Source organism: Prinia subflava, chromosome 11 (genome assembly GCF_021018805.1).
Source record: "Prinia subflava isolate CZ2003 ecotype Zambia chromosome 11, Cam_Psub_1.2, whole genome shotgun sequence".
Lineage (NCBI taxonomy): Eukaryota > Metazoa > Chordata > Aves > Passeriformes > Cisticolidae > Prinia > Prinia subflava.
Window position 1 is genome coordinate 6,093,519 of NC_086257.1, and position 12,096 is coordinate 6,105,614.

At 46.7% G+C, this 12,096-nt stretch overlaps 1 protein-coding gene across 3 annotated transcripts in view; it reads left to right on the top strand.

The window, feature by feature from the left end:
* The first annotated feature begins 1,264 nt into the window (after positions 1-1,264).
* PPP2R3A (protein phosphatase 2 regulatory subunit B''alpha) overlaps positions 1,265-12,096 on the top strand; it is a 53,970-nt gene continuing 43,138 nt past the window's right edge. Inside the window, exon 1 of one of the 3 annotated variants that reach the window (XM_063408109.1) lies at positions 1,265-1,577. The gene's annotated coding sequence lies outside the window, so the exon portion shown is untranslated. Of the gene's footprint in view, positions 1,578-1,970; positions 2,128-3,990; positions 4,132-12,096 lie in introns of those variants that run through there. The other 2 variants (XM_063408107.1, XM_063408106.1) reach the window with 2 other exon arrangements.

The following is a 12,096-nucleotide window of genomic DNA, read 5'->3' on the forward strand; positions in this document are numbered from 1 at the left end:
GAGGGTGTAGCCAGGGGGAGGTCGGGCTCTGCTCCCAGCGAACAAGGGACAGGACAGGAGAACATGGTCTTAGGCTGCACCAGGAGAGGTTTGGGTTGGGCATCAGGAGGAATTCCTTCATGTAAACGGTGATTAGACACTGGAAAGCGGGCAGCCCAGGGATGTGGTGAAGTCCCCATCCCTGGAGGTGTTTATAGAAACACTGCACGTGGCACTCAGTGCCCTGGTCTGGTTGTCAAGGTGGGAATTCGATGATCTCAGAGGTCTTTTCCAACCTTAGTGATTGACTCTGTGAATTTGTAGCTGGCCAGTGGGACCTTCACTCTGGGCAGTAACACTGGCACAGCACCACGGTCTGTAACTGGTCAGGAAGGCTCATCACGCTCACAGAGTGGGGTTGTCCAGCGGGGCAGGAGCCCCTGCGGGGGTACCTGGGCTGCACAAGGAGGGCTGCACAAGGAGGGCTGAACACAAGGAGGGCTGCACAAGGAGGGCTGAACACAAGGAGGGCTGCACAAGGAGGGCTGCACAAGGAGGGCTGCACAAGGAGGGCTGTCCGGCTCCCCCGGTACCAGAGCACCCGCGGGGCACTGCCCGCACCTCCTCGGCCAGCCCTGTGGGGAGCAGCACAAGCTGTACTTGTCCCTCACTGCGTGGCTCACAGTGGCAGTGGAGCACCACGAGCAGTGGCTGTGCACGCTTCCCCTGGCGTTTGAGCTGATAAAACACCGAGACAGGGCCAGCTCAGCCTCAGGCAGGTGTGTTGTTAGCATACCAAGCACCGGTTTCTGTAACTTTGTAGCACACAGGGAGGGACAGGAAAGGTCAGTGACAGCACCAGGGAAGGCGCATACTAGGTGAGGTGAGAAGCAGGGTATCTCCCCTTTTCCTTGCATTTCCAGCTTTGGAAGGGCAGTGCATTGGATTGTAGCGTGGCCTTGTATTGTCACATAGTAAAACCGCTCCTGACTTTTTCCACTTCAAGACTGGTTTGGAGGCTTTATCTTGGGATAAAACAAAATTGCAAGGACACAGTTAAGCATTAACTTGCTACTGCTTCCCTTGTAATCATGGAGTCAAGCAGACATTCCTGCTCCCCCATGGTAGCAAGCATTACATAATGGCCTCTCTTTTGATACTAAGAAAATATGAGTGTTGTCTCCTACATTTCATAATTTCACAGTGTCACGTTACTCTGTGTACTTTGGAGCTCGTCCAAGCCCAGCTGAAGTGAAGGGGAAAATTCCTCTGGTTTTCAAACCCCACAAGTCTCCAAGGGGAAAGCACATATGGCACCGCTTCAGGTGCACTTGGCTCTTTCACTAACCTTGCTTAGACCTTCCTGGAGTAGTGCAAGAACTCATCAGTCCACCATGTCTCCTGGGAAAGCTTTCCAGCTCTCTGGGGAAGAACAGCAACCTCTTGCATTTGCCATCTCTCAGACTTCCTGAAAGGAAGGGGATGAGAAACAGAAAAGGTCCATGAACCTCTGGAAGACACCACCTTACCCAGGGTGCATCATCTCAAGGGACTTCCTGAGATGCCTGCCCACACAAATTCATCCCCAGCCAGGCAAGGTAAGCTGATACTGTAATCATATTTCCTGAGTTTGTTGGCTCGGGCTTATTTCTTATAGTCTATGTGCTGCTTATCCCAAGTGAACTGGTGCACAATAGAGTCCATAAAGTTGGGATTCTTTTATGTCATAATATTTTAGTATTTTTACACCACTCATGATGCAACTCAATATCTGTAATTAAACCCAGTATTCACTGAGCAAAACTGCTCTGACCTTTCCAGAGCACAAAGGGAATGAGCCATGCTGCTGTTTAAAGGGTAAGTGGCAGCAAGTTAATGCTTAACTATGTTATTGTAATTCTGTTCAGTCCTTCAAGACTGTTTGAGAACCCACATGACTGAAGCATAGCTCTCTTCCAGCACATGACTGACCCATGTTTGGCCTTGGATTGGGTTTTGCAGTCAGTCTCTTGCCCCAGTTGTCTGTGCATGTGTCTCATGCCTGAATGTCCAGTCCTGCAGCAGAGGACTGAGTGCACATCCTGTCCTGCATGAACGGCCAGTGAACTGTGAGGCCAAGGAGGGAAAAGTCACAACAAGCAAGCTCAGGTCAGTAGATTGCTTGGGTAGGAGATAAATGCCCTTTTGGATGTTGCCTGCTCGCACTGACCAGTAAGTTTTCTTCCTGAGCTGACTATGGTAGTTTAGTACCATGAAAGTAGTTTTCCTCTGCAAAGAAACAAAGAATAAAAGGCATCTGAAGGGGCTGAGGATGACGGAGTTGCTTCCCTCATCTCTGAGAATGGATTAAGAATAGCTTATGAAGACTTTTCTGTCAAATGCTTCCTAGTGTTTTTTAGAGTATATTAACAGGTTTCTAGCATGATTTACACATTACTAAAATGAAGAGGAATGGCAAAAGGGAGGCATCTGTATTTAACTTTTGGAGGAATAGCATGGCTGAGAAGGGAGGTACAAGGAGGAGTGCTGGGAGACAGTGCTTGTGAGGTAGAGGGAGATGCACTCCGGAGCAAGAGACAAATCTGATGTGTTCCAGCCGAGATTTTGAGCTGCCCCTGTAAGCTGTGAGGACATGTGAGGTAGCAGGCTGGTGTGTGTGTGCAACTGAAGGGAGGGGCTGCTGCAACCAGGCAAGACTAAAGCTCCCTTAGGAAAAGGCCCCACAAGGCTAGCCTGAATATCACATGGTTTACCTGCAACTGTGTCCAGGTGTCTTTGGGCATCTCCTCCCCTAGATCGTGTCTGATGATTGCAACACGATCTGCAGTGCAGCAACACAGCTGCCAACGCAGGGCCTGTTCCGGGCTGAGGCGCTGCAGCTGCCTCGCTGTTCCAGCTGCACCAACAGGGCTCTTTCCCTCCTAATTTGTATCTTTTGCCAGAGGACGCTGCTGTGCCGGAGGGCACTACTGATGGCCTGCAGCCAGTGAGGGCTGGCAGCTGTCTGGAGCAAGAGATGAAGTAACCCTCAGTAAATTTGCAGATGGCACCAGGTTGGTTGGGAGTGTTGATCTGCTCAAGGGCAGGAAGGCTCTGCAGGGAGACCTGGACAGACTTGATCAAAGGGCTGAGGACAGCGGTGAGAGGTTCAGTAAGGTCAAGTGCAACATCCTGCACTTGGGTTACAGCAATCTCCTGCAGCTCCAGCCTGCGGCAGGGGTGGCTTGAGAGCTCCTCAGCAGGAAGGGACTCTCAGGTGCTGGTTAACAGCAGCTGGATATGAGCCAGCAGTATGGCCAAGAAGGCCAGTGGTCTCCTGGCCTGTATCAAGAGCATTGTAGCCAGTAGGACTAGGGAAATTATTCCTCCCCTGTAGTCAGCATTGGTGAGGCTGCACTGCATTCAGTTCTGGGCCCTTCACCTCCAAAAGGACATGGAGGGGCTGTAGCATATCAGAGAAGGGCAACAAGGCTTGGGAAGGGTCTAGAAAATGTTCCATGAGGAACAGCTGAGGGAGCTGGGTTTGTTTAGCTTGGAGAAGGCTCAGGGGGGACCTCACCGCTCTGCCCAGCTCCCTGACAGGAGGCTGTAGTGAGGTGGGGCTGGTCCCTGCCGTGTCTGCGCTGAGACGACAGGAGGAAATGGCCCTAAGGCAAGACAGGGGAGATTCAGATTAGATGTTAGAGAAGATTTCGCTGTTTGAGCGGCCAGGCATTGGAATAGGTTGGCAGGTAGGCGACGAGTCAGGAGGTGACATGGTCCGTGGAGGTGTACAGGAGGCGTCTGGATGTGGCGCTGGCTGATGTGTTTTAGGCGTTACAGTGGCACTGCCGGTTGCATGGTCGGACTGGGTGATCTCGAATGTCTCTTCCAACCTCGACGATTTTGTGACTCTGTAAGGGCGTTGGTGGCGGAAAAACAAAACCCGCGGTCCGCGATAGTCTGAGAGCCGCGGGCGGGGCTGAGGCGCGCACCGGCCGTGAGGCGGCCCGGGGCTCTCTGAGGCGTTCCCGCCTCCGCCCCCCGCCCCCCCGGCCCGCGGCGCTGGGCGGGCCCGGCCGTGCGGAAGGGGCGGCCGGGACGGGCGGCGGAGCGCGCCCGGCGGCGGGAGCGGCGCTGGGCATGGCACGGGACGGGGCGCTGCCCCGGCGGGTACGTGCGGGCGGCGGGCCCGGGGCTCGCCCTGTGCGGGGCAGGGGATCGGTCCCGCGGGGGGCGGCGGCGGGGCCCGGGGCGGTGTCTGTGGATGAGGAGCCGGCGTGAGGGTCCCGCTGTGGGCTCTGGCGCGGTCCTGCAGGGTCTGGCGGGGTGTGCTGAGGGCAGGGAGGGCCGGCGGGCACACACGGGAGGAGATGCTCGCCCCGCACGCGTTGAAGCTCCGGCGCTCCGTGGTGTCCCGGGCCGGGGCTGTGAGCTGTCCCCGGAGAGTTGTCCCCAGGGGTAAGGCGTAGCAGGTTCTGAGCACAGCGTGTTCCCAACCCGGGCTGGCCCGGAGGTGTTGGCTCCTGAGAGCTGGAGGTTAACTCCGGTGAGGGGTCCTCAGGCTGTTCTTTTTCTGTGACCGCTTGCCCCAGTATCCTGGGTAGGTGGACCTTCCATTATCTTCACTGCAGCTGTGAATGAATACGTGGTCGTGAAAGCAGGATTTAATTTTTTTTCCCCGATGTATTTCCTCATGAGAAAGAAAGGGAACAGCTTTGGCTACCAGACTGCTTGGTTCACGGGCAGATGAATTCGAGATTAAGCTGATCATAAACTTGTGAAACTGAGTTTGAATAACGAGTGGAATGATTTATGAAGGTTCCTGCCGGAGTAATTCTCTCTGCAGGTCATCAGACTGCGTTGGTCTCTAGCAATGTAAATATTTTTAAGCCTAGGACTAATTATATTACCTCTGTTTTTCCTGTTGAAGAAGGAAACCCTGGGAGGTGTGCTGCTGTGTGCTCCTATCTTTGCAGAAATGCAGGCTAGGGAAGGATTCCAGAGGCAGGCAGTCCCCCGAGCTGTTCGCTGTTGAAGGCAGCTGTGCAAGGCAGGACACGTTTTTCTGGTGGTGGTCTCATGGCTTTAGCTCACAAGATGTAATCCCTGCTTCAGGAAATAACTCTTCCAAAAATTTACTTAACCATTTCTTTTAGTCACCTTCTCTCTTGCTTATTTCTTGTCAATCTCTCAAGCTTGGCAGATCTGTTCTCTCAGGTTGAGTAGGGGGAGGTTATTTTAGTGAGAAGTTTGAGATTGTCAGTACTGTTAGACTTCTTTATGTAAAATTATGTGTTTAATGTCTGCTGGATTCTGAGAAACTGAAGTATGAGATAGTACTGGGTTGTTTGGGTTTTTTTCCACTAGTTATATATCTGGAAAGGGTAACACTGTGTATCAACTGATTTATATTTGCCTGAAGATGAAAAGTTGAAGCTTCCTGGTGATACGTGGCCAGTTTCCATTACCTAGACCTTTGCAACCACTGTCGTGTCTTATTATTTTATACTTGTAATTTGCACAGAGGTGCAATGTTAAAGGTAGCTGTGGGCAAAGCTCCTCAGATTACAGCTGACTGATGTGTGAATGCCAAACACTGCGGAGGTTTTCTGGTAAAGCATCTATTTCATTTCCTTCAGCTGCAACCTGTGGAGCAGGGGATGAATAATGTGGCTCAGGCAGTTCAGAAAGCTCTGTGGTGGAGCCCTGCTGGCTGGCACTCATTGCTGGTAGCCCTGGAGGTATAAATATGATGCTGCATGGTGGAATTTGTTTTCCCTTTTTTTGATGGGTGGGGTGAGTGTTGGCTGATGGTTTTTTGTTTTTAGTAAGGACCGTTCTCCATAGAGAACTTCTCTGCCCTTGAATTACACAGAAAACCTGACTTGAAGTAACTCTGAACTTGGCATGTCCTGTGCAGGACAGACTTTGCTTTGCCTTCATTATGTAAATGTTTTCCAATATTGATTTGATTTGATTGACTGAATGTTCTTCTTCCCCATAAGACCAGGCTTTCTCCTGTTACACTGAATTTTTCTGAAGGTTCAATTAGAGCTTAGATCGTGTGCTCCAATTCTGTCAGAAACGGGACAGCAAAGCAGAACTGTGGCAGGAGGGGAATTTTCTCATCCATAATTAACATAGTTGAGTGCTGTCATAAAAAACTGTTTTCATGTGCGTTCTGGGACAAGATTGTTCCAGCAGAATTCACTGTTGTATTTCCTCTGCTGCTTATGTCCCTTGGTCTGGTTTGTGGAATTTCTGAGCAAGGACTGCCAGGGCAGTTGTGACTAAGCAGGTGCTTTGCTTTGAGCATATGAAACACTCCCTAATGTCACATACTTTGGAAAATCAGGGCTTGAGCACCAGAAATGCATTTATTCTCTTTGCAGGGCAAAATGAGGATAATAATGAAAAATATTATCAATATTAGTAATTAACAATGTTGTCAATTAATCAGTGTTTGATTAGCATGCAAATACTGTTGATGGAGAAATGAATAATTCTGACTGCAGAATAGTGTATGGGTAGGATGCAGGTCATACATGTAAAACACAAGTTAGTAAAAAATTACTTCATTTTAATGAATATGCAGCTTCCCAAATGTGAACATGGCTGTCCGCTTAAAGTGAGGGAATTTTTGCATTTATCTGGTTTTCTGTTTGGCTTTTTTTCCTGTATGTATTGCTCTTCTTTTTAATCTGCTTCTATTTAAATACACAGGGAAAAGAGAGAAATTAATGGAATTTCTCTTTGCTTCATTGTTGTTTTGTAGATCTTCCTGGGTTAATAAAGACACAGATGAAATTATTTCCTCAATCTTACCGGGACATCAGGTTAAAATACCTTTAGTTTTCCTTGGTAGAGGACAAGGGAGAGAAAAGTTACTCTCCCTTAAATTGTGCATTGCTTTGACCACACTGCTCTGTGCCCCTGGGGTGGCTTATCGAAGGCACAGAAATCTGTAGCAGTGCCAGGCTTGTTGAACGCCTGGCATGCTGCACCTTTTGGTGCAGTTTGTTGCATTTTGACAGCTGCTGCTGTTTCCCATGCGAGATGGAGGCTGGCAGCAGTGGGCTCGTGGAGGGTATGGCTGTGGGAATGACAGCTCCTGGCTCCTGGGACTCCTGGCCTCAGAGCAGAGGTGGGAATGCAGCACGGAGCTGAAGCTTTTCTGTGTCACTGTGCTTGTTGCTGACCCATGGAATAGCTGTAGCATTCCAGCTGGGGCCAGATGTGGGCTGGGAGCTGAGGGTGCCCTGGAGAAATGGGCTGTCACCTTAGACAAAGAGGATTTTACCCAAAATTTTGAATGCCTGAGGGTTTAAGTGACTCCAACGTGATACATGTAAGACCTGAAGAAGTTAGATATGTCAGCAATGAGAAATGCACGAGCTCTGAATAGATGGGCAATAAATGAAAGCAATTTTTTGTTTTAGTTGTTACTAAGTTAAAAGTGTATTTATTCCACAGACCACTAGCAGATGGCTATTCTGCTACAGGAGAAATTTAACTTCCAAATAAGTTTCCAAAAATGGTTTCACGGAATCTGTAAATTGTAACCTCAGTGTCAGCAAAAGTTAATGACCAAGAGAATGCTGTCTTGGACACAAATCTTCCTTTGTTATTTTAACACTTAAATATAATCACTTTAATTTATTTAAAGTGAATAGATACTCTTAATACTGAATTAAGATTCCAGGTGCAATAAATTTATCTTGCTAATATGAAGTTATCTCTTTCCATATACGGTTATAAACAGCCAGGAGACACATTACTTAATCAAGCAGGCTTTCTGACCTCTGCCCTGAGCCTTGCTAATTATGTGCTTTTGAAGCTTGTTCACCTCCAGTGTTTTTCTGGTTGGTCACCTTATTTTCTGTCAGTGTGTCAGAGCTCAGGCGATAATTTTTCTTTTTTCTTATGCCTTTCTAACCTTCAGCATGTTTGTGAATATATTTGGGTCCTGCTAAGTGAGCAAGATTGGTGGTTCTGCAAAGACATAGGACTGTAACAATAATTATTAGTTGGCAAAGTATTTATGTGTAACGGGTTGGTGTTACGTGGAAAAACCGTGTGAGCTTTTACTCTCTTGCTGTCTCATCTGTCTAACTGGAAACCAGTCTCATGGGGCACAGATTCCTGTCTGGTCAGTTTTAGTTCCAAGGCTGTGCAAACGGAAAGTTGAAGAAAGGTATTTCAGAAAAGCTGAAAAGGGTGACATCTTTCCTGGTCTTGTTAACTCTTCTCCTTCCCAGCTGACAGCCCCAGTGACAAGCTTTGCATGGCCTGTGCCCTGGTGCTCCCCAGCAGTTTCTGGTGTGCTCTGTGCTGGTGTTTGTGAAGGGGATAGAGGCACTGGGGTATTAGATAACCCTGTAACTTAACCTGGAGGAGTTACAATGAATAATACTGCATTCACTAGCTCCAAGTCAGTTTTAAAACGATAGATTATGGTCTACTGCCAGGTTTATTTTTAAAAATCAGTGCAGACTATTATTATTGATACTAGCCCAGATCTTTTTGAGTGGTGGGCTTGCCTTACGTTGCTGCTGTCAGTGTGGAGAGGTTGTATTTAAATTAGTGTTAGGGGATTATTTTTCTTTGTGGTAAATCTACCAAAGCAGATTTCTCAGTGCAAAAGCAGAGTTCTCTGAACACACAGTGACTGCAGAGCGGTGTTAATGGTCCTGCCACGGACAGTGAGGCTCAAGGTCATGTCTGCTTGGAAGCCTGCCTTGATAAGTGTTCCCATTGCAGTGACCTCCGTGGGTCACTGCAGGAATGCTCAAGTCCAGCTACAGCTGGTGAAGTTCAGTGCTCTGGAGCTCTTCAACAAGAAGGCATGAGAGACAAACTAGCAGATATTCTGCTGTGTCTGGATTTTCAGAGAGAGAGCAACAAAGGACTTTGTTAATGCTCCTTGAAGGAAATGAACTGCCATGGAGCAGCAGCATGGCTTTCTCAGTAATTAATACCTGGTTAAAGCATGGGAAGGACTGTCAGCTTTTCTAGGGAAGAGTGATCACTCTTCACTCCCGGGGGGATCCGTGTTAAGGCTTGGGTTGTTCAACCAAGTTATAAATGGCCTGGAAGCGAGGCTGAGTAATGAAGTGACAGTATATGCTGAAAGTCACAGAATTAGGGTAGCAGAAACAAAAGCTGGTTGCAGTAGGTTCTCACACTACTTGATTGTAGGTCCTTGGTAGCAGCAGATGTAAACTGATGTGCACAAGGGATAAACAACTCCTTGTGCCTGTGCTCATGAGAATCTGTGCCATTCAAGAAAGCGATCTTTCAAGTAATGCAGATAAGGCTCTGTGAAACTCGCTCAGCAGCAGTCAAAAACAACAGAAAAGGCAAATGGAAATGACATCTCTATGAAAAGAAGAGGGAGCAAACAACATGCCATAGTGTAAATGCATTGTGGTTTTGTCTAATGAATAACATACCCTCCCAAAGTTAGGGGCAGACATTCTCCCCTCTCCAAAGAGTTGTAGTTAATATTACTGAAAAGCTCATGACTGAAGAGGTTTTATAAAAAGAGTAACCAAATAAACTGGAACTTAGCCTGTAAAATACATGGAGTAGGAAGTTGGAAGTAGGAATGGTAAGAGGAAGGATTATGATAGAAATCTGCAGCCATGGGAATATCTGTTTATTTTGCCACCCCTGCATAGCAGGAATTAAAGGGTGTCAAGCGACGCCCATGTAAAAGATGGTGCCTTTTGACAGAGGATATAAAAACATGGCCCCTTGACTCCCCAGAACCTTTCTGAGTCTGTGGCATCCTTTGATGAGTCCTTTCCCAGGTTTGCTGCATGCATATGGTTGTTTTAATCTGCTTCTTGTGGCACTGACTACCTAGTTCTTGTGTGAGCAGTCAGACCATGTCTGCTCTTTCCATGCCATTCATGACTTTGAAGATTATTATATTTCTCTCAAGTCACCTCTCTTTCGACCCAAAGTGCCTGGCCCTGCTCCATCATTTCTCACAGAATAGCTGTTCAAGACCTCTGCATCATTCTTGCTGCCCATCTCTGAACCTTTTTTCTGAGGCTACATGAAAATATTGATCTCTAAAAGTGAACACCTTCCTCTTGAATAGAGTGTTCTCTCAGTGGATCTCTGAGCATTTTACATGGGACAATAGTATCTTTATTTCCTCTTGGAAGACAAGTAGGAAGAAGGACAGAGTGAGTTAACCCAGGTGGTTATGAGAGCAGACACTTGAGAATGCATTATCTGAAAGCAGTGAGGCTGGAAAGGGGAAAACACTGTATAGGGATAATTGTGATTTTTGAAAGGCAGCTCAAAAATTAATTTCTGCCTGTGGTTCTCATCTTTCCTGAATACTCTGCCTATTTTGGGTTCCTGTGTCTTAAAGTGTGTAATTGAGCCAGAAAAGCTTATGAGAGGGGCGGTGGGAATGCTTAGAGGTGCAAAGTGCTTCTGCACTAGGAGAACTGTGGAATCTAAGAGAAAGGAAAGAGAAGGCAGAGGGGTGACATGGAGTTCTGTAAATTTGGGAATGCTGTGGACAGTGTGCATGGAGGTGTAGTGTTTGTGCAGTGTCTCAGTACAAGATCTTGGCATACTGAAGCTGGTGAGTGACAGGATTGAAAGGTAGGATGGTAAAGTGTCTTGTCAAAAGATGCTCAGGATGCAAAAAATTTCTGTTGAATCCAGGAGTGCTCAAGCACACAGGAGAGAAATCCTCCAAAGGTTAGCAAGTACACACAAATCACATCCAGCTTCCCAGTTCTCATGAACTGGGAACAGTTGGAGGCCAGGAGAATACTCCTAGGAAATACTGTGTGTCTTTCTAATACTGCTCCTTGAGCATTGGCATTTAACCACTCTTGGAGACAGAAATGGTTTTTCCTGTGTTCTTGTGTAATCCTGAAGGATGGGATTCAATGTAACTCATCACCTCAAAACTAGATTGTTAAACTCGGTGGGCTGGTCTTTTTGAGATGCCTCCCTATCTGCATTGCCTACAGGCAGCAATGAACACTTCATGGCTGTGCAGGTGAGATGAATCCCACCTCTGCCATGTTTTTGTAAGAACAATAGCAAGTTACAGACAGAACTCAGACAAAGGTTTATAGCAGTGACTCTGAAGACATCTCTCAGACTCTCTGGCACTCCTGGAAAATGCTAAGAGGTGATTTGATTGTACTGTGTTAGTACTTGTAGGTGAGGAAATTTGTCTTCCTGAAAGCTCTTTTAATTTAGCATAAGAAAGTGGGATAGCTGTTTGTGGAACATGATGTTGAACATACTTCAATGGGAAATGATGACCCTTATTCTAGAATGTGTGTAATTAAATACTGAAGCACTTGAGAATATGAGGAAGGTTCAGATAGAAGTGCTTACTTTGAGTAGATCAGATCCTCTAACCGGGGTTATGAGGCAAGTTAGGATTTGTAGCCGTCGAAGTTTGTTACAGTTTCTAAAACATGAAATAGCTTGGAGCTCAAACCTTTCAGAAATAAAGATTCTAAAGGTTCTGGTTGCTGTGCCAATGTCAGTGGTGTAAGCCCCTATAATCCCCAAACCATTCAGGTACAATTGTGAATGGTTTCTTCTACTGTCCCTGAAATGTGTGCGTGTGCATTGAATTTCTGCTGGTCCTGAGGACTGAAAAGCTGCACTTCCCACCTAAGTCCTACATACAAAATAGTTCTGTTGCCATTAAGCACATCAAAATATTTTAAGCTGTAAATATATAAGAAATACAGGACAAAGGAACAACTCAGATTTTTTTCTTCTGAACTTCTTCAGTAGAGGAGGAAAAGTTACTCTTTTGCATCTCCTGTTCCTTTTTGAGAAGTAATAAGTTGTGCAAATGATGGCGAGTTGTTAATCAGTTCCTTTGTGATGAGATCCAAAATAATTTATTGTCTGGTTGTAAAATTTCCACTTAATGCAGCAGAACTGGATTTGTCACAAAAATTTCTTTGAAAGAAATCATTACTTTGTCTTCGTCTGCTTTTTTCTTCTGTAATCCATATAGTTTGCTCCCAAATCTGCTTTGCTCAGTAAATTCTAAACAAAATCCAATCACTTCTAAGGAAGAAGATACAGTTAAATGCTGATTTTTGGTACCACAATCCCTTCTAAGGGGGTAAG